Source organism: Nothobranchius furzeri, chromosome 7 (genome assembly GCF_043380555.1).
Source record: "Nothobranchius furzeri strain GRZ-AD chromosome 7, NfurGRZ-RIMD1, whole genome shotgun sequence".
NCBI classification, from domain to species: Eukaryota; Metazoa; Chordata; class Actinopteri; order Cyprinodontiformes; family Nothobranchiidae; genus Nothobranchius; species Nothobranchius furzeri.
In genome coordinates this window covers 53,765,562-53,787,092 of record NC_091747.1, presented here as the reverse complement: position 1 = coordinate 53,787,092, position 21,531 = coordinate 53,765,562, and positions in this window count along the sequence as shown.

Genomic DNA, 21,531 nt, shown 5'->3' with positions numbered 1-21,531 from the left:
AAACATTCCAATACAGGTCAGTTCATTAAGCCAATCAGAAAAAAAAAATCCTACATTTCCTACAACAAATTGCATCAAGTCACTGACTAGTGTCAGAGTCTTTACAGCAATCCTCATACTAAGCAAGCATGCAGCGAAAGTGGAGAAGAAAACTCCCTTTTAACAGGAAGAAACCTCCAGAGGATCCTGGCTCAGTATAAGCAGCCATCCACCACGACTCACTGGGGATCGAGAAGACAGAGCAGACACACACAAGCACACGCACACGCACACGCACACACACACACACACACACACACACACACACACACACACACACACACACACACACACACACACACACACACACACACACACACACACACACACAAATGACGCTGGGTGACCAAGAGTTTGTTTCTAACAAACGGTCGTCATTTTTCCATGCTTCGAGTGTGAGAATGTGTAACTCTAATCCATGACCACAAGTAATCTATACCAAAATGACCATTTTAATATTGGGTATTGCAAATCATTAAGTGTTTAGTGAATGAGCTCTCAGCCAAAATGGATCAATAGTTAATCATTAGTTTATGATTAATTGTGAGTTAATACATGTTTAGTTCCCTATTATTTACTAAATAATAAAGCATATATTTTAGGAAAATGTATTCACCATCACTGTGAAGACATTTTGGTGGTAACATTTTGATTACACTACACTACATTACAATTTTCAAGAAACTCCTGAAGACCCTGCTCTTCAGAGAGCATCTTCTTAACTAGCACCTTGCCTGCACCCGTCCCCCCTCTCTACTGTCCACTCCTTGTTCCCTACTCTCCATGACTGATGTCAATGTTGTTGTTGTTATTGTTGTTGTTAGCCTCAAGGGCAATACGCCGATTATCACTTGTAAGTTGCTTTGGACAAAAGTGTCTGCTAAATACATAAACATAAACATACATAAACATACACTAAATCCAATTTCTAAATATGTTGACTGAAAAAAATACATTTGGAAAATGTCATAAACATTTCTGTAAAGCCTGAGATAGATGCCACATTAATGTTTGCGTCCTCCTCCAATCTGATACGGAATAATGAACCAGCTCACGGCGTTTATCATTTTGACGTTATCTTTCTCTGATTTATTTGCACAGCAACAAGACGGAAATTTGTAAACAAGTCAAGGTTGCATGCTTGTAGCCTTTTTGATCTGGCAGATCATTAAATTTATGACTGTGAGGAAAGAAATTTTGCATGGCAGTCATGATATGGACACATTGATGAATGGTAGCAGGGTTGAGCCAAACCCTCACTCAATAATAGCTCAACAGCTTTACAACAATATAATAATAATAATATATCATACTGTGATCCTCTCCCTGGGCTGCCACCTTACCGTAGTGGAGGGGGTTGAGTGTCTCAGTGATCCTAGGAGCTAAGATGTCTGAGGCTTTCTACCTCTGGTAGGGTCACCCATGGCCAACAGGTCCTAGGTGAGGGATCAGACAAAGAGCAGCCCGAAGACCTCTTATGATGAATTATATAAATGGAAACCGTGTTCCCTCGCCCGGACGTGGGTCACCGGGGCCCCCTCTGGAGCCAGGCCTGGAGGTGGGGCACATTGGCGAGCGCCTGGTGGCCGGGCCTTCACCCATGGAGCCCGGCTGTGCACAGCCCGGAGAGGAAACGAGGGTCCCCCTTCCCACGGGCTCTCCACTTGTGGGAGGGGCCAAAGGGGAAGGGCGCAGTGTGTGAGATGGGTGGTAGTCGAGGGCGGGGACCTTGGTGGTCTGATCCTTGTCTACAGAAGCTGGCTCTTGGCACATGAAATGTCACCTTTCTGGTGGGGAAGGAGCCAGAGTTGGTGTGTGAGGTTGAGAGGTTCCGACTAGATATAGTCGGACTCACCTCAACGCATGGTTCTGGCTCTGGAAACAGTTTCCTTGAGAGGGGTTGGACTTTCTTACACTCTGGAGTTGCTCCCACTAAGGGGCGCCGAGCAGGGGTAGGCATACCAGTTGCCCTCCATCTTGGTGCCTGTACGTTGGGGTTTACCCCAGTGAATGAGAGGGTAGCCTCCCTCCGCCTACGTGTGGGGGGACGGGTTCTGACTGTGGTCTGTGCTTATGCACCAAACTACAGTTCAGACTACCCACCCTTTTTGGAGACATTGGAGGGGGTGCTGGAAAGTGTTCCTTCCGATGACTCCCTCGTTCTGCTGGGGGACTTTAACGCTCACGTGGGCAATGACAGTGAGACCTGGAGAGGTGTGGTTGGGAGGAACGGCCCCCCCGATCTGAATTCGAGTGGTGTTTTGTTATTGGACTTATGTGCCAGTCATGGATTGTCCATAATGAACATCATGTTCAGACATAAAGGCGTCCATATGTGCTCTTGGCACCAGGATACCTTAGGCCGCAGCTCGATGATCGACTTTGTTGTTGTTTTGTCTGACCTGCGGCCGCATGTCTTGGACACTTGGGTGAAGAGAGGGGTGGAGCTGTCAACTGACCACTACCTGGTGGGGAGTTGGCTCAGATGGTCGGGGAGGATACCGGTCAGATCAGGCAGGCCCAAATGTATTGCGAGGGTTTGCTGGGAATGTCTGGCAGAGTCTCCTGTCAGAAGGAGCTTCAATTCCCACCTCCAGCAGACCTTCCAAAATGCTCCGGGGGAGGCGGGGGACATTGAATCTGAATGGACCCTGTTTCGTGCCTCCATTGTTGAGGCGCCCGACCGGAGCTGTGGTTGCAGGATCGTCGGTGCCTGTCGTGGTGGAAACCCCGAACCCACTGGTGGACAACGGCGGTTAGGGATGCTGTCAAGCTGAAGAAAGAGTCATATCACGTCTTTTTGGCCTGTGGGACTCCAGAGGCAGCTGACGAGTACCGGCAGTCCAATGGGAACGCGGCCCGGGTGGTCGCCAAGGCAAAAACCGGGGAGGAGTTTGTTGAGACCATGGAGCAAGACTTCCATACGGCTTCAAGGAGACCCCCCTGAGTCCACCATCCAGCGCCTCAGGGGGGGAAGCAGTGCGCTACCAACACTATCTATAGTGGGGACGGTGTGCTGCTGACCTCTACTCAGGACATTGTGGATCGGTGGGCAGAATACTTCGAAGACCTCCTCAATCCCACCGACACGCCTTCCAGTGAGGAAGCAGAGTCTGGGGACTTTGGGTTGGCCTCTCAAATCTCTGCTGCTGAGGTCCCTGAGGTGGTTAAAAAGCTCCTCTGTGGCAAGGCTCCAGGTGTGGATGAGATCCGACTGGAGTTCCTTAAGGCTCTGGGTGTTGTGGGGCTGTGTTGGCTGACAAAGCTCTGCAATATCGCGTGGACATCGGGGGCAGTCCCACTGGACTGGCAGACAGGGGTGGTGGTCCACTTATTTAAAAAGGGGTGCCACTGGGTGTGTTCAAACTACAGGGGGATCACACTCCTGAGCCTTCCTGGTAAGGTCTATTAAGGGGTTCTGGAGAGGAGGGTCCGTCGGATTGTTGAACCTCAGATTCAGGAGGAGCAATGTGGTTTTCGTCCTAGCCATGAAACACTGGACCAGCTCTATACCCTTAGGGGGATCCTGGAGGGTGCGTGGGAATTGGCCCAACCAGTCTACATGTGTTTTGTGGATTTGGAGAAGGCGTTTGACCGCGTCCCTTGGGGGGCCCTGTGGGGGGGTACTCCGGGAGTATGGGGTACCAGGCCCTCTGATACGGGCTGTTAGGACCTTGTATGACCGGTGTCAGAGCTTGGTCCGCGTTGCTGGCAGTAATCAATCAAACTTTATTTCAGACAAGGGATATGTCCATAACAAGAATAAAAAAACAAACAAACACATTCTAATTAAAAACCATATAGGCAGTTGTTCCAATGTTTAAAAGGGACTGAGGAGTACCTCGTGTCACTGTAAGCTAAAGATGACAGCGCTCTAACAACAGCGTTAGCTGACAAACTCAGTCGGCAGATGAATTTGTACATGAAGAGCCTCAGAAGCGCATGAACAGTAGGGATGTTACTCACAACAAACATATGACTTGCCGAGGTCCATCTAGGGAGCTGGGCTCATTCCCAGTGAGAGTTGGACTCCGCCAAGGCTGCCATTTGTCACCAATTCTGTTCATTACCTTTATGGACAGGATTTCTAGGTGCAGCCAAGGTGTGGAGGGCATCCGTTTTGGTGGCCTGAGGATCAGGTCTCTGCTCTTTGCAGATGATGTGGTCCTGTTGGCTTCATCAGAACGTGATCTTCAGCTTTCGCTGGAGCGGTTCGCAGCCGAGTGTGAAGCAGCTGGGATGAGAATCAGCTCCTCTAAATCTGAGACCATGGTCTTGATTCGGAAAAGGGTAGAATGCTTTCTCTGGGCTGGTGCCTATCTCCAGCGGTCAACAGGCAATCAGGCGGGGCACACCCTGGACAGAGAGCCAGTCCTTCGCAGGACAACACAGAGACCCAATGGACAAACAATCACACACACACACTCACATCTAAGGACAATTTAGACAGACCAGTTAACCTAACAGTCATGTTTTTGGACTGTGGGAGGAAGCCGGAGTACCCGGAGAGAACCCATGCACAGGGAGAACATGCAAACTCCATGCAGACAGATCCCAGGCCGGGAAGTGAACCCAGGACCTTCTTACTGCAAGGCAACAGCTCTAACCACTGCGCCACTGTGCAGCCCCATGTACTGTTTAACCATGAAATTTAAATGTAATAGGGTAAACCCAGTGTATTTAACATAACGCTGCATTTTAGAAAATGGGTTGAAATATAACATGTTGGTGGAGCTAGGTTCCGACTATCGGTATGGTCCCCTCCCCGCAGCTTGGCACATCTCTGATCGCCGCAGCGCTTGTCTGCTGCGCAGGCTGCCGACTTGTGGAGCTCTCGAATGGAAACAGATGTTTTCCACCCCGTTCTCCCCAGCTGCATCTCTGCGCATCTCTTATCGCTTCGGCGCTTGTCTGCGGGCTGCCGGCTTGTGGAGCTCTTGGATGGAAACCGATGTTTTCCACCCGGTTCTCCCCAGCGGCAGTTCTGCGCATCTCTGATCGCAACAGCGCTTGTCTGTTGCGCGGCTGCCGGCTTGTGGAGCTCTCGGGAGACCTCTGTGTTCCACCCAGTTTTACCCAGTGGTCAGCTGGGCGTATCTGTATCTGTGACTCAGAAGCTCCGGCTTGACAGAACCTGTGACACGGTCAAAATGGCGGTGGTGGCCACCTCCCATTTTACCTCAAAAACGTATTATTGGAGTCTATGGAAACCCATTGTCCATATATATATGTCGATGGAGCCTGTGTGTGTGTATTTTTTAGCAGCTCCGCCCACTCGGTATGCCAGGCAACAGCATTTTTTGCACAAGCGCTGATAGAGTAAGAATCTTTTAGGGGTGACTTCTGTCAGGATTTTCAAATCCTAGAGTTTCTGCATCTAATTTCTATCAGAAGTTAATGCAGCAGATAGGTGTAGGAGACTATTTTCATGTTCAGCCTGCATGAAAAACCCCCTACTATCTAAAATATCCAGTGCAGGAGTGCCCAGTGAGACACAACCGGATGGCCCAATTATTTGTTTTAGACCAAGCAGTGTTATTGACTGAGGCTTTTAGACAAATGTGAGAGAACCTCTTTATTGTTTTTTTATCGTCACAAAATATTTAAAGCTATACTATGTTAGAACATTGAGGCATGAAATAAATGTTTGAAGCTATCTTGTTTTGCAGACTTGCTATTGTAGTTTTAATGAACTAGTAACGAAAGAAACTTAATTTGAGATGTGAAAGTAACTTTCATTTTTTAAAAAGACTGATGTGTTAAAATTAGTGAAATACTGACAACACTAGTCACTACCATCTCTCCCAATTTAACAATAAGTGACTAAATAAGCCTTTAATTTTCTCTGTTACCTCTTACCCCATAGATTTTATATACATCCAGATTACACAAGCCCTGTGGGTTATTGATATTCATGTGCACTATTACCCTCCTGGCAGTATTTAATTTATATAAATAAAACTTCTCTATTTATGCTCCTGATCTGTCGTTCTCGTGACCTCCCTTGTAGCTTTTTGCGGATCCAAGCTTAACTGACAAGCTCTACTGTTTTGCATGCAGGAAACATTAAAGACTGAGTTAATCCCCTCTGATTCCCCGCTGCTGTCACTCACACGGTCTTAGTAAAACCCCACTAAATGTTGTTGAATCAAACAACACAGCAGCAGTCTGAAATCTCTGTATCTGTAGAGAAAAACACCTTTGCAAGTCATCCATGGTTAACATAGGTTTTGTTCCAATTGTTTAAAATAAATTATATGTGTTGTGTATTACTGTTGTATTTTTTTTAGTTAAAAAAGAAAAAAGAAGAGGGCAGTGGTGCCTGAAGTTGGGTTGGGCATTTCATAATCCAGCCACATTTGCTCTTTAATCTGGTAATTAATTATTTTAAACTTTTTGGGAGCCATTTCTAAATAAATTTGCCAGAAGCCCTCTGGTGCATTGTAACCATATCATGTTTAGTTACTTTCCAAATAAATCTGGATTAGAGGTTTAGACCATTGTTATCTTCAAATTGTATTTTTGTACAGCTCCTTTAAATAGAACATATAGTTTACACCTCATCTCTATGTAGCTAACCATGATTTTATTAAATCAACATGGGTGTAAGACTCAGTTTAATGCTATGTTTGTCCGTAATAAATTGGGTGAATTGTGTGTGTGTGAGTCATGTAGATTGTGCAGAAAGCACTGCTTAGTCTCTAAAATCTAGATCATATTTGGGGCTACTGCACCACAATTTGTTGTAGATTCAATGTTGTATTTGGGATCATTGTCCCCTTGAATGAAACAGCAGGACGGTGCAATTTGTTGCATTGTTGCATTGCAACAATCGTGGTGATTCCGTAATCCGGAAGTAATGAAAGGGGCTTAATGTGCAGTGCATTTTTCCTGCCTCTAGATGGTGCCCTCTAAGAAAAAACCTCTACTTTAATTGGTGTCTCTAAATTGTTCCTAAGGCTTGCTTGAGTCTGTAAATAGTTGTGTGTCCTGTTTGTTTCTATGCTATCCTCAACCTGTTGAATGTGCCGCCTGCCTTTTGTGTGACTGCTGGAGAGAGACACCACCTACCTGTGACACTTAGAGAGAGAGACGTCCTGTTGAACAACTCAGTTTTAGCTACTGACAACTCTAGGTGACAGACTGCCTCATAAATGTCTACACATTGGTGTACAATGGACCTTGAGATACATTTAATGACTACATGTTGTCTAAGATCTATGGCTGCAAAACCAGCCCAAACCACTGTCCCACCACCACCATGCTAGATAATATAGGTCTTTGCATCATAGTTAAAACATTGAAAGGTGAAAAAACAATGTTCTGAAAACCAAAAGAGGTGGATGGACTATTTTACAATGATTTAATACGTCCTTTATTCTAAAAGCTGCCACATCTCAGACAAATTCAGTTCTACTGAACTGAGAGCAAGCTTAGCTTTTTAGTGCTACTTAAGCTTAGAGGCTGAAATGTGTGTGTGGAAGACTTTTTGAATGAAAAATCATGCAATCCAAGCATTGCTGTTCATGTATTAACAAGCAAAATATGAAATATCTACGATGTGGTCTAGTATTGTGATCAAATATGGGTAAAAGTTCTAGAGATCCAGTAAGAACTTATATTTTGAGTGAAGTAACATCCTTTTTGATACAAACACACTTGGACAAATGTCATGCAGCCAAAGATTCTGTGCTTGCAAGGAGTCCTTGTGTTTTTGCTGAGTTTGTACTGCTCTAAAATCCCACCTTTGCTCTTTTTGCCCTCTGAGTAACATGATTATCCTGCAGATCTTGAGAATTTTGCTGACAGAAGTCCTCTTTTTTTCACACAACTTCTTTTATTTAAAGTTCTGCAATGATTTGTCTGCATCTGAGATCTGATGGTGATTTACATAATTTGATAAATAATTAAGAAATTTTCTCAGTCAGGAAATACTGCAGTGTATTACTGTCACTAGGGGGGAACTAAAGGATCACCCTTAAGAACTTCTTCATTACTATGAGTTATTAAGCATGCTATTTTGCTAAACTTTCTCATTAAAACGACTTTATATGTAATTATAACAAAACATTTTCTCGTCAGTGTGCCCCAGGGCAGCTGTGGCTACGGAGTAGCTCATCCCCACCAGCGTGTGGATGTGTGGATGAGTGATTGTGTTGTGAAGCACCTTGGGGGTTTGTAGAAGGCACAACAAATACAGACTATTTACCATTTATATCACGTTAAAACGACAAACTTTCTTATTATTACAAGGTACTGATCCTTAATTCTTCCCCCCCGCACTGACAGTAAAATACTTCCATAGAACAGCATCAGTTTACTCTTGTTTTTATTACAGAAAACAACCCTTATATTAGTTTTTTTATGTTTTTTTTTAAATTAGTTGACTTTTCTATTATTTTGTAGCTTGCAAGGTTGAGTATGATCATTGTGCCACAGGAAGAGTATTTGATGTTTTAGTTTCTTGGTTCATCATGAGGTGATTTGGTCAGTATACTGAATTCAATTCAGTTTTCAGTTCAAGTTTATTTATAAAGCGCCAAATCACAACAAGAGTCATCTCAAGGCACTTCACATAGTAAACATTCCAATCCAGGTCAGTTCATTAAGCCAATCAGAAAAAAGTTTCCTATATAAGGAACCCAGCAAATTGCATCAAGTCACTGACTTGTGTCAGTGACTTTACAGCAATCGTCATACTAAGCACAAAATGTACAAAGGCAACGATCATTGAGCTAATTTAATTATACTTCTAATCTCAGTAGGTTCTGTTGGGTATAGGGATGTTGAATTAAAGACCCTGTAGATCTTTACAGGTGCTGGCCAGTAAATTAGAATATCATCAAAAGGTTGAAAATATTTCAGTAATTCCATTCAAAACGTGAAACTTGTACATTATATTCATGCAATGCACACAGACCAATGTATTTCCAATGTTCATTACATTTAAATTTGATATTCATAAGTGACAACTAATGAAAACTCCAAATTTGGTATCTCAAAAAATTAGAATATTCTGAAAAGGCTGAATATAGAAGACACCTGCTGCCACTCTAATCAGCTGATTTACTCAAAACACCTGCAAAGGCCTTTAAAAGGTCCCTCAGTCTTGTTTTGAAGGCACCACAATCATGGGGAAGACTTCTGACTTAACAGCTGTCCAAAAGACAATCATTGACACCTTGCACAAGGAGGGCAAGACACAAAAGGTGATTGCTAAAGAAGCTGGCTGTTCGCAGAGCTCTGTGTCCAAGCACATTAACAGACAGGCGAAGGGACGGAAAAAATGTGGTAGAAAAAAGTGTACAAGCTCTAGGGATAACCGCACCCTGCAGAGAATTGTGACGACAAACCCATTCAAAAATGTGGGGGAGATCCACAAAGAGTGGACTGCAGCTGGAGTCAGCGCTTCAAGAACCACCACGAGAAGACTCATGAAAGACATGGGATTCAGGTGTCGCATTCCGTGTGTCAAGCCACTCTTGAACAAGAAACAGCGCAAGAAGCGTCTCGCCTGGGCCAAGGACAAAAAGGACTGGACTGATGCTGAGTGGTCCAAAGTTATGTTTTCTGATGAAAGCAAGTTCTGCATTTCCTTTGGAAATCAAGGACCCAGAGTCTGGAGGAAGAGCGGAGAAGCACAGAATCCACGTTGCATGAGGTCCAGTGTAAAGTTTCCACCGTCAGTGATGGTGTGGGGTGCCATGTCATCTGCCGGTGTTGGCCCACTCTGTTTCCTGAGGTCCAGGGTCAATGCAGCCGTCTACCAGGAAGTTTTAGAGCACTTCATGCTTCCTGCTGCTGACCAACTTTATGGGGATGCAGACTTCACCTTTCAACAGGACTTGGCACCTGCACACAGTGCCAAAACCACCAGCACCTGGTTCAAGGACCATGGTATCCCTGTCCTTGATTGGCCAGCAAACTCGCCTGACCTTAACCCCATAGAAAATCTATGGGGTATTGTGAAGCGGGGGATGCAATACGCTAGACCCAACAATGCAGAGGAGCTGAAGACAACTATCAGAGCAACCTGGGCTCTCATAACACCTGAGCAGTGCCACAGACTGATCGAGTCCATGCCACGCCGCATTACTGCAGTTATTGAGGCAAAAGGAGCCCCGACTAAGTATTGAGTGCTATACATGCACATTCTTTTCATGTTCATTCTTTTCAGTTGGCCAACATTAGAGAAACAAACATTTTTTCATTGGCCTTTAGAATATTCTAATTTTCTGAGATACCAGATTTGATGTTTTCATTGGTTGTCACCTATAAATATCAAAATTAAACGTAATAAACATCGGAAATACATTGGTCTGTGTGCATTGCATGAATATAATGTACAAGTTTCACATTTTGAATGGAATTACTGAAATATTTTCAACCTTTTGATGATATTCTAATTTACTGGCCAGCACCTGTACATTAGAGTCAGCAATGTGAAAGTGCTTCTTCTAGTGAAGACCTTAAAAACAAACCAGTGCAGAGCCACGATAAAGCAACAGTTAAGAAATGGGCAGTGAATGCTTTTCTTAGGTTTTCTTGCCCTTCTTGTTTGTCATGGAGCTGCTCATTTCAACATGTTCTACTATTTGCTGATTTAGAAAAGATATTTTTTGAATAAATTTTACAATATGAAACATTTCAAAAGCATCAGGTGTATTCTGGCTTTGCAGTTGCGTGCTTCTGATAAATCGGTGAGCCTCAGGATGGAGACCTTCTGCTCTCAGTCATTATCTGCAGCAGCAGAACTTATAAAACGGCTGTTGGTTTCATGTAGGGATCAGTTCTGACTCATCTCCAAGGTGTCCTAAAATACTGCAGTCACTTCCAATAACCACACAGTCACAGCTCAGGACAATAGACTGCAGAAAGTCAACTTTGCTATGTGTTACATATGTTGAATGTTTGCTAAATCTGCCAACAAACTGGACAGATTTAAGTTGGCTATCTCGTAATAATAAGACACTTTCTCATTATTAAACACTTTAGAGTTTGCTTTGTATGGAAGCCCATTCATGCCACACTGGTTAAAAGAATGCTTGTCTCATAATTATAACTTAGCTCTCTCATAATTAGGAGATAGATGTTTTTATGTAAGTGAAAAAAAGACAGAAAATGTTCTTTTATATAGCGCCTCTCATGATAAAAACCACAAGGTGCTTCACAAACAAAAATTAAAAACAATTAAAGTATAAAAATGATAAAAATTATTAAAATATGTTTAAAATGAGATCAAAATTTAAATTGTGATAAAAAATAATGTAAGGAAAGGGAGAGAGAAAATGAATAGGAAAGAGGGAAATCAGTCACGGGGAAAGGTGGAATAAGTAGAAAGAGCAGAATAAAGAGAGGGTGATCACGAAGGTCAGTAAAGGCCAGTTTGAACAGGTGAGTTTTCAGCTGCTTTTAAAAGGAGACCATTGAGCCCATTGATCTCAGGCTCAGGGGAAGAGCGTTCCAGAGTCTGAATGTGGTGGCAATTGGCTTCCATATGAATCACACTGTGGGAGCTTTTCCTGCAATGTGACTAAAATCTGACAAGTACAAATCCTGAAATTCTAAAAAAAAAAATGCCTGGATCACATCAGACGCTGAAGCGCGACAATGCACCGCAAAGCTCCATGGAATGAAGAGCGCTTCGATTCGGCGCCCTTGTTAACTTATGGCTTTGGCCACATCAGCTGCAAAGCGCCACAAAGACTTACGCTGTGCAGCGATCGTTTTGGCGTGTGCTCGAATTTTTTCATGAGCCACGTCAATTCTGGCAGGAAGTCAAAGCAAAACAGAAGAGACAGGCCGGTAAATTCAACAAAATAAAGAAATCTTTCAAAATAAATAAAAAAAATGTGATTGATAAATGTGATCCTTTTTGTGTATCTATACAGACTAGACTCCTCCTTGAACCGTCACCTTATCGTGGTGGAGTTTGAGTGCCCTAATGATCCTAGGAGCTATGTTGTCTGGGGCACTTAGTGCCCCTAGTAGGGTCTCCCATGACAAATAGGTCTTAGGTGAAGGGTGGGACAAAGAACGGTTCAGAAGATCTTTCATGGGCGTTAAAACAAAAAGTAAAGAGTACCGAGCCAGGAGGGTTACCGGGTCCCACCCTGGAGCCAGGCCTGGGGTTGGGGCCCATGAGCGAGCACCTGGTGGCCGGGCTTTTGCCTATGGGGCCGGGCCCAGCCCAAACCGGATACATGGGCTCATCCAACTGTGGACTCACCACCCACAGGAGGAACATGAAGGGTCCAGTGCAGTGTGGATCAGGTGGCACACGAAGGCGGGAGCCTTGGCGGTCCGATCCCTGGACAAGGAAACTGGCTATTGGGACATGGAACGTCAACTCGCTGGCGGGGAAGAGCAGGAGCTTGTGGCAGAGGTTGAGCGGTACCGGCTAGATATAGTTGGACTCACCTCGACACATAGCATTGGCTCTGGAACCCAAGTCCTTGAGAGGGGTTGGACAGTCTCCTTTGCTGGAGTTGCTCCGGGTTAGAAGCGGAGGGCTGGGGTTGGCTTTTTGTTAGCCCCAAGACTCTCTGCCTGTGTGTTGGGGTTTACCCCGGGGGACGAGAGGGTAGCTTCCCTGCACCTTCGGGTCGGGGAATGGGTCCTGACTGTTGTTTGTGCTTATGCGCCAAATATCAGTTCAGATTACCCACTCTTTTTGGAGTCCCTGGAATGAGTGCTCCATCAGGGGACTCCATTTTCCTGCTGGGGGACTTCAATGCTCACGTGGGCAATGACAGCATGACCTGGAGGGGTGTGACTGGGAGGAACGGTCCGCCTGATCTGAACTCGAGTGGTGTTTTGTTATTGGACTTCTGTGCAAGCCGCAGTTAGGCCATAATGAACACCATGTTCGAACATAAGGATGCCCACCGGTACACTTGGTACCAGGGCAGCCTAGGTCGCAGGTCGATGATAGACTTTGTAGTAGTATCATCTGACCTGCGGCCGTATGTTTTGTACACCCGAGTGAAGAGAGGAGCAGAGCTGTCAACTGATCACCACCTGGTGGTGAGTTGGATCAGATGGCAGGGGAAGATGCTGCGTAGACCTGGCAGACCCAAACGCAAAGTGAGGGTCTGCTGGGAACGCTTGGCAGAAGAACCTGTCAAGACGGTCTTCAACTCCAACCTCCGGCAGAGCTTCAACTGCGTCCCGAGAGCAGTGGGGGGACATCGACTCCGAGTGGACCTTGTTCCACTCTGCGATTGTTGAGGCGGCTGTTGTGATCTGTGGTCGCAAGGTGGCCGGTGCCAGTCGTGGTGGCAACCCCCATACCCGCTGGTGGACACCAGAGGTTTGGGGAGCCGTCAGGCTGATGAAGGAGGCCTACAGGGCATGGCTGGTCTGTGCGTCTCCAGAGGCACCAGACGGGTACTGGATGGCCAAGCGGGGTGCAGCAGTGGCAGTTGCCGAGGCAAACTCTCTGGTGTGGGAGGAGTTTGGTGAGGCCATGGAGAAAGGCCATGGAGAAAGGCTATCGATCGGCACCAAAGAGGTTCTGGCAAACTGTCCGGCGCCTCAGGAGAGGGAGGCAACAACTCGCTCACACTGTTTACAGTGGGGATGGGGAGCTGCTGACGTCAACTGGGGATATAATTGGGCGGTGGAAGGAATACTTTGAGGAGCTCCTCAATCCCACCTATGCGCATTCCGAGGAGGAGCCAGAGCCGGGAGACCTGGGGCTGGACTGTCCAATCTCTGGGGCAGAAGCTGCTGAGGTAGTCAAACAACTACACAGCGGTGGAGCCCCGGGGGTGGATGAGATTCATCCTGGTTATCTCAAGGCTATGGATGTGGTAGGGCTGTCATGGTTGACACGTCTCTGCAACACTGCGTGGTCATCGGGGGCAGTTCCTGTGGCATGGCAGACCTGGGTCGTGGTGCCTATCTTTAAGATGGGTGACCGAAGGGTTTGTTCCAAATATAGGGGGATCTCACTCCTCAGCCTTCCTGGATAGGTCTACTCCAAGGTACTGGAGAGGAGGGTCAGATCGATAGTTGAATCTCAGATTGAGGAGGAGCAATGTGGTTTTCGTCCTGGCCGTGGAACTGTGGACCAGCTCTATACCCTTGCAAGAGTGATAGAGGGGGCATGGGAGTTTGCCCAACCAATCCACATGTGTTTTGTAGATTTGGAGAAGGCTTATGACCGTGTCCCCAGGGGTACCCTGTGGGGGACGCTCCAGGAGTATGGGGTGGGTAGCCTTTTGTTAAGGGCCATTCAGTCCCTTTACCAGAGGAGCGTAAGTCGGACATGTTCCCGGTGAGGGTTGGACTCCGCCAGGGCTGCCCTTTGTCACTGGTTATGTTCTTAACATTTATAGACAGAATTTCTAGGCACAGCCATGGTGTGGAGTGTGTTGAGTTTGGTGGCGGGAGAATCTCGTCTCTGCTTTTTGCGGATGATGTGGTCATCCTAGCTTCATCCAGCTCTGACCTTCAGCTCTTGCTGAGTAGGTTCGCGGCAGTGTGTCAAGCGGCTGGGAGGAGGATCAGCACCTCCAAATCTGAGACCATGGTTCTCGAACGGGAAAGGGTGGCTTGCCAACTCCGGGTCGAGAGAGAGGTCCTACCTCAAGTGGAGGAGTTTAAGTATCTCAGGGTATTGTTCACGAGTGAGGGTAGGAGGGATCGGGAGATCGACAGGCGGATTGGTTCAGCGTCTGCAGTGTTGCGGACGCTGAGCCGATCTGTCGTGGTGAAGAGGGAGCTGAGCCAGAAAGTCAGGCTCTCGATTTACCGGTCGATCTACGTCCCAATCCTCACCTATGGTCATGAGCTTTGGGTAATGACCGAAAGAATGAGATCACGAATACAAGCGGCCGAAATGAGTTTCCTCCGTAGGGTGGCCGGGCTCAGCCTTAGAGATAGGGTGAGGAGCTCGAACATTTGGGAGGCAATCAGAGTAGAACCACTGCTCCTCCGGATCGAAAGGAGTCAGTTGAGGTGGTTTGGGCGTCTGGTTAGGATGCCTCATGAACGCCTCCCTGGGGAGGTGTTTCGGGCATGTCCTGCCGGCAGAAGGTGCCTGGGTCGACCCAGGACACGTTGGAGAGGTTACATCTCCAATCTGGTCCGGGAACGCCTTGGGGTCCTGCCGGAGGAACTGGCGGAGGTGGCTGGGGAGAGGACGGTCTAGAGCTCCCTAGTTGGGATGTGGCCCGGACCCGGATAAGCGAGGGAAGATGACGACGACGACGACTATACAGACTAGAGAAATGAAAATGAACAATCACATATACACACACCCCTGTGGAGAAACATAGTGTTTCCAGAATATTAAATGCATTTTTTAAAGCACACTGAATGAGTTTAGCACTGTCACTGCTTTCTTTACTTGCACCATGAGTCTGTATTTTATCTTCGCTATAGCACTAAAAGTGAAGGGTTGTCGGGGATTCGACTCCTCCTTGAGGTGGCTGAAGCACACTGCAACTTAACTACACAGTAACTTTTTAGAAGCAATAGCAAAAAACATCAGATTTTCTTATTTCATTACTGAAAACGCAAGAAAAATGTAACCTAGGATGTAACCTAGGAGGATATGGAACTTGTTGCTGTTTTGTACAAGCTAGCATTAGCATAGCCACAAAATATGTGATAGCATATATGCATAATTGGTGATCCATATAAATGTCTTGATTCATAAACAATTCATAAACGAAAATTAATCACTAAGAACTTTGTAACTTTGCAAATAAGAAAAATGCACATTTTGTTACTTATGCTAATCATGATGTCATAACTACAATGGATGCATGCTGACAGGGCGTGATGGCAGATCTTGAGCGTAGGTGACAAATGATTTCCGGTCCGTAAGCTGAGGTGATTCTGAGATGAGGAGCTGAAGCTGTTCTGCTCAAGCTGTCACAGGAAGCTGGAAGCATCAGTTCCAGTGACACATCTGAAATTGGCTTGGCTCTACCTGCGTGTGAACATCAGGATCCAGCTTGACCTTTACCAGCTCAATCAGCGAGAAGAAAGGGCAAAGAAATAAAGGAGTAAAGTTGTAGTTTAACAAAACAAGCTTTGGCGTGACATGCAGACTGATCATTTATTGAAAAAGAAAAGGTGACTATATAACTGCATGTGTGTTAGAATCAACAGAGGTGTGAGCCTCTATGGGAAGGCTACATACAGAAATATGCTATAAATATGCTGTGCTCTAGGGCAGCTCCTGGATCTCTGGGACTTGATGAAAAAATAAAAGAAAAAGAAATATGCTATAAAAAGACATTTTCTTCTTCTTTTTCTTCTTCTACATTCATTTTTTCATACATGTAGAAATCTCTCATGTCTTGTGTGCTTCCAACAAAATTCTCATGTAACTTATTTGCATAGGCCGGAAGGCTTTCCTGAATACCTCCGCTACAGTGGAGATCATTTGTTTATCATGGTTCAAATGCTTTCGTTTTCTTTCTTTGAAACATTTAGATGTAAGATTTACGCCTACAGAGCTCCACACACTGATGCCAAAGCTCACTAGTTGAAATTAAAGTAACAAACCAGAAGCCTTGATGTGCGCGTGCGTGCCATCCTTCTTGGCAGGGCTTTTTGTGTATGGCCTTCTTAAATCAGCAGCCTGCCTTAGCAGCTAATGGGATTTAGCCTACATTTGTGTGTTGGCTGTAGCTCTTATGCCATTCTTTTAGAAAGTGGGATCAATGTAAATTCCCATGGGTGTTTTTAGATGACTACTACACTTAAGAGGTTCTAAATAACACACTGCTCCTAGAGCTGTGCTTCGTGCCTACATATGCGATGATCAAGTGCCTGCAAACTAAATGGACTTTCAGCCAAACAAGAACATTGTTTGGTGTGTTGTGCATGCATTTACTGTACAGTACAGTCACTTGTAAACCTAAAACTGTTTGCATATGTCATGTGTAAAACATTCAGAATCAATCCAAAGTAAATACTAGGGTCTTTGTCCATTTTTCCATGTTCTTTCTTCCTTTTGCGTATGTTTTAGACTAGGAAATGGTTTCCAAAATCAAGAATTAAGTGTTTTAGTTGTGTCTTTTTGTGTACGTTGGGGTGATTCGTGGTTTAAGCACCTGATAACATTGTCTCCTGGTTGTCTTCCTCTGGTGGTTCTTTAGAAGTACACACTGAGAGGAGACCCTGTTGCAGACTCAGTACCTAACAAAGATATTAAATATATCTTCAGGTTTTGTAAAACCTTTCAACTTGAGCTACGAGCTAGGGAGTATCCCTAAGAAGAAGGATGGCTTGGTTCCCTTGTAGACCAGTTACCTCTGCAACACAAGCTAGTATGAACAAAGAAAACTTAATAGATGGTAGCCATGTTGGATTTGGATGTCAGGGTTGGTCATGTCAAAGCCTGAAGTGGGAAAGTCAGCTTCTTCTGGGACTCCAGCTCTGTCTCACTTATGAAGATGAGCTCTAAAACAGTTGAGTTGAGACCCTAACTGCTGAAATTGCTCCTTAGAGTTCATCTCAGCTTCGGAGAAATATTTTTGCAAGACAGCTTTTTGAGAGACGCCATGTTGACGTTGCTGATTGACACGTCAGCGGTTTTCGACACATCTTTAGCCTGAAGTCTCTTTGGAGGCATATCTCATACCACAGAAGAATTCAGAGGTACTTTAAACACTAAAAGTCAGCAGTGCCTTTATAGCTCAGAATAAGTGAGCTTAGTTGGAAAATTAAATAAATTAAAGCTCGATATTTTAATTTCCTTTTCTCTCTTTACAGATTTTTGACAGGGAAAGGCCACAGAAGCCAAACGCTCATGCTGCCACCTTTTCTTTCATTCCGCTTCACCTGAAACTCTTGGCCATCCTGCACAAATCGTGAACATAATCATGAAAAAAAAAACTGTGACCGCGAGGGTCATTTGTAAGTCTGTGGCTGTCCAGTGTGACCTGCTCTGCGAATGCTAGAAACCCTACAACTCCCATCTACAATCGACCAATGAAAATGCACCCAGTGATGGAAGTACAATGCGAGAGTGGAATTAGCAACATTAGCAACAGTGGAAGCTACACACAGGAACAAGCGGACCCCTTGTTTTGGAGTTCCGTTCGAAGTCTAATAAAGGAAAAGTTAACGGTTTTTCTCTTTTCAGCAATGCTGTTTTTGGTTAGTTGTCGGCTTTTAGTGACACATGCTTTATTGCCTCTGTCAGTGCGCACCAGGGCAGCTGTGGCTACATTGTAGCTCATCAACATCAGTGTGTGAATGTGTGTGTGAATGGATGAATGATACACTGAAGTGTAAAGCGCTTTGGAGTCCTTACTCTGAGAGGCGCTATACAAGTGCAGGTCATTTATCATTTATGGGGGGTCGGGGTGGACCTTTAAAGCGCCCGAGCGCCAATGGCGCTAAATTTTCTCGTTGGGCAGTAAATAATTGACGACTTACCGCCCGGGTGGCGCCCTAGCCTTGTTTGTCATTTACACACCGGCTTTCACCTACATCATGGCTGCGCCCTGTAGGAAGCCGCCGTTGTCGTTTTGCGCACATGAACCTGCACACCTCTAGTCACGTGAACTATAAGTTCACTATAAAAGACAGAGGGAAACCACGCTAGAAACACACAAGCACGCAGGAAGATGGCGCAACCACAAGGATGGGATTTCTTGATGAAACCGTCGGCAAAACGCTTTGAAACTGTTGAAGAGAAGCGAGACCGTTTGAAACGGTATGAAGCAGAGAAGCGTGTGCGTAGGTGGAACGATTCTTGGCGGTTTAAAGAAGACGGGAGGCGCAGAGAATGGCTCGAGTACAGCAAAGCGGAGGAGGTGATGTACTGCGTTGTATGCTGGAAGTATGCGATGACAAAATCGAGTTTTGTTGAGGGAACAAACAAATTCAACACTAGTCCACCACTGGCCAAATGTTCAGCCTGCATCACAATGGTGCCAGAGACTGACACAGTGCTGGTTGAAAAGTTGATTATGTTTGTGAATGTGTACAAAATAAAGGTTTATTACATTTAAAATGGTTCAGTTGTTATTTTGACTCGTTTTGGCAGCTGACCTGCGGGGCCGGTAGATTCTTGGCGGGGCCGGTAAATTTTCAGAGTTACCGGCCCGGCTGGCCGGTTGGTTTTGAAGTTAATGTCCACCCCTGGGGGTGCGCTGGTGACATTGGCGCGTCCTGCTAGAGCGAGACGTTGTGCAGGTTGGCTCACTGAAATCTTGAGACATCACCTCTGTAGGGTCGTCACAGTGTGACATGAGCATTCCTGTGCGACAGCCGAAAAACACAGTATGGTCTGGGCTTAAGTTTAGGAATGACGTTTGTATGGTGAGGACGTCTGCAAATATCATTTCCCACTGTGTTACAACCAATCAGCATGAGTTGACTACATGCCCCTCCCATATACTCTAACAGGCCATTTTCAAATACGTACCCCAGATCAGGAGAAAACCCTGAAATGGCCCCGAAAGTGGTCCTTTCGGGCTGGCCTGGGGAAATGGAGACATGCCAATGCTGGAAAGGTTTGGTGAAATTACCTGGAAGTTTTCATAGTTTAAACGGGTCTAAAAATGTCTAATATAAATTTCTACCAACAAAGAGCAAAGCCAAAAGATAACATATTCCTTTTACATCCTTTTCTTATAAACCGAGATTAGCACAAGGACACAGACAAATTTGATATTTACATCAGCAGAAACTATAGTCAGGATCTCCTTGAAAGAGATACGTTCCGCATGCTGCTGAAGCATCACAGGTCACTCGAAGTACCCCGCGGTGTTACTGGAACAACCGAAATGGACTCGGGGCAGCCACAGAAAGAAACGCACAGCTGGCAAAATCCCGGGGACGTTGATGAATGTTGTCCTCTGAGTGTTAGCTAATATTCTCTGATGAGAAGCGGTGTGTGTTACGGTCCACAAGGTTGAGTACAGCAAAAAGTGATGACATGGAGGTGAGAGAGCAGTACCGCATTAGGACTGACTCCCAAAGACAGAAACTACTAAACAATAGGGAAAAGATGCCTTATACACATGAGACGTTCCCTTTGATGTCCTCTTTTTTTTACATGCTTAGTAAATTATATTCTGATTTAAAATACCACAATCATCTGACTTTTGAGGCATGTGTGTTTTCTTGGAAGGATTTTGCTCTTTTTAATTTGTGTGCAGATGCCTGCTACATGTTTTTCTAACCACTTCTTGTAGCTTAAATCTGCTTTTCCTGGTTCAACTGTGACATCATTACATTTCATTGGAAGTTTTATTTCTTTCGGAAAAATGTATGTAATAAACCTACTTCCCTCACTTCATTCTGCGTGTTTTCATATTCTACACCCTTGTTTCCTGATATATTTCACTTTTACTGAAATTGGAAGCTGATAAAATATGAAGTGAATTATTTTATAAATAATATAACTTGTAATGCATCCCATCAGAGCAGATCATAGCAAAATAGCTAGGACTTGAGTATTTTTGTCTCAGCTGCTTCCTGTAAGACAAAATGACTCGGAAGGTGTTTCAGTGCCTTCTCGTGGCCACTTTACTGTTCTCCCCACATCTTCTGGATCCATGCCCAGTAGTGTATGACTACAAGCACTCAAGGGTCATTATAAACCAAAAACTTCAAGAAATATATTACAACGACGACGACGGTGGCACAGGAGTTAAGTGCTCGCCTCGCAATCGGAAGGTCGCAGGTTCGAGACCCGCTCAGTCTGTCGCTGTCGTTGTGTCCTTGGGCAAGACACTTAACCCACATTGCCTGCTGGTGGTGGTCGGAGGGACCGGTGGCGCCAGTGCTCGGCAGCCTCGCCTCCGTCAGTGCGCCCCAGGGCAGCTGTGGCTACATTGTAGCTCATCCCCACCAGTGTGTGAATGGGTGTGTGAATGGGTGAATGACTGATTGTGTTGTAAAGCGCCTTGGGGGGTTCCAGGACTCTAGAAGGCGCTATATCAAATACAGGCCATTTACCATTTACCATAACTTACTGCAAAAGGTAAATCTGGGGGCTTTCTCCGTAATGCTGATGAAAGATAAAGCGTCTTATCTCATCATAAAGCTCCGAGACCTACAGGGACATTTACAGCATGCTAGTTCATGCAAACATGAAGAACTAAACTAAACAGCTCTGACAACTCTAGACCAATAGCTTCGGCCAGTGTCTTGTCTAAAGTCCTGGAGATGGTGTTATTGAATAGGCTTGAGATATATGACCTGATTTCAGATAATCAATTTGGTTTTAAACGAAATCATGGAACTGACTTGTGTATATTTGCATTAAAGGAAATTGTAGATAAATATAAAAGGCAAAATACCACAATGTTTACATGTTTCATTGACGCCACCAAGGCATTTGATTGTGTGAATCATGAGAAGTTATTTCAAAAGCTCGATGATAGTGGGGTTTCTGGATTTTTAATTAGGATTTTGATCTACTGGTACACCCATCAGACAATGAGAGTGAGATGGAGGAGTGTGACATCAAACCCAATCCTGTCATGGTCTGCGTCTGCGTCTCTCCTCATG